Source organism: Octopus bimaculoides, chromosome 2, assembly GCF_001194135.2.
Source record: "Octopus bimaculoides isolate UCB-OBI-ISO-001 chromosome 2, ASM119413v2, whole genome shotgun sequence".
Classification (NCBI taxonomy): Eukaryota; Metazoa; Mollusca; class Cephalopoda; order Octopoda; family Octopodidae; genus Octopus; species Octopus bimaculoides.
The window spans coordinates 73,308,619-73,309,474 of NC_068982.1; positions in this window are offsets into that span (position 1 = coordinate 73,308,619).

Sequence of the window (856 nt, forward strand, 5' to 3'; positions counted from 1 at the left end):
AAAAAGAAGTTTGAAAACGCCAATATATGAAAAATGAATTTTAATTTATAATTTTCTCAGAGATATTTAACCTGTTTCGATTCTTGAAAAAACGAACCTTATCAAAAATACATATTTAAAAAAATGTAATTAAAAGAAAAGTTCATAATTGTTCCTTACTGGTGTCAACATAGTCCACGTGGAAGCGTTTTTTGTATGGGTACATAATGGCTGTCTAGTGCATTGACTTGAATCGTTGGTTGTAGTAGTAATAGTGACCGTGTTGGTAATGGTAAATGGCAGTGATGGCTTGAGATAAAAATTGGCCCTTTCTCATCTTGTAGGAGGAATACCGAATGTCTTCATGCACTATCTGCCTGATAAGAAACTCAGACATTCCCATGTCCCTGGCGATGAACGTCATTGGCTTGGAGGGACCGTTGTCAATCATGGCCTGGATCTCACCAACAAATTCAGTTCTTTGCAGAACGATCAGAGTGATTTTTCCGAGCTGCCGTACCTTCGTAATCACCATTAGACTCATCCAACTCTTTCCGAATCCTCTTCACTGTCCTCATATTGATACCTAAACACTGAATTGTTCGTATTGGAGCTTCCGGTGCAAATGCTAAGCAGTACAGCATGTCGTTTCCAAATTTCTGGTAGAGTGGATTGCGTCAAGGTGTTTTTCTCACAGACAGTGCCCAACTGATCCTACCATACTGTGTAGTCGACAAAATCAAAAACAAACATGCACGAAATTAAAATATAAAATGGCGACAATTTACGCATCGCACCCTATATATATACATATTTATTTATATACAGAGAGAGGGGCTGTGATGAGCAAATTGCCACTATTTTATATATATAATAT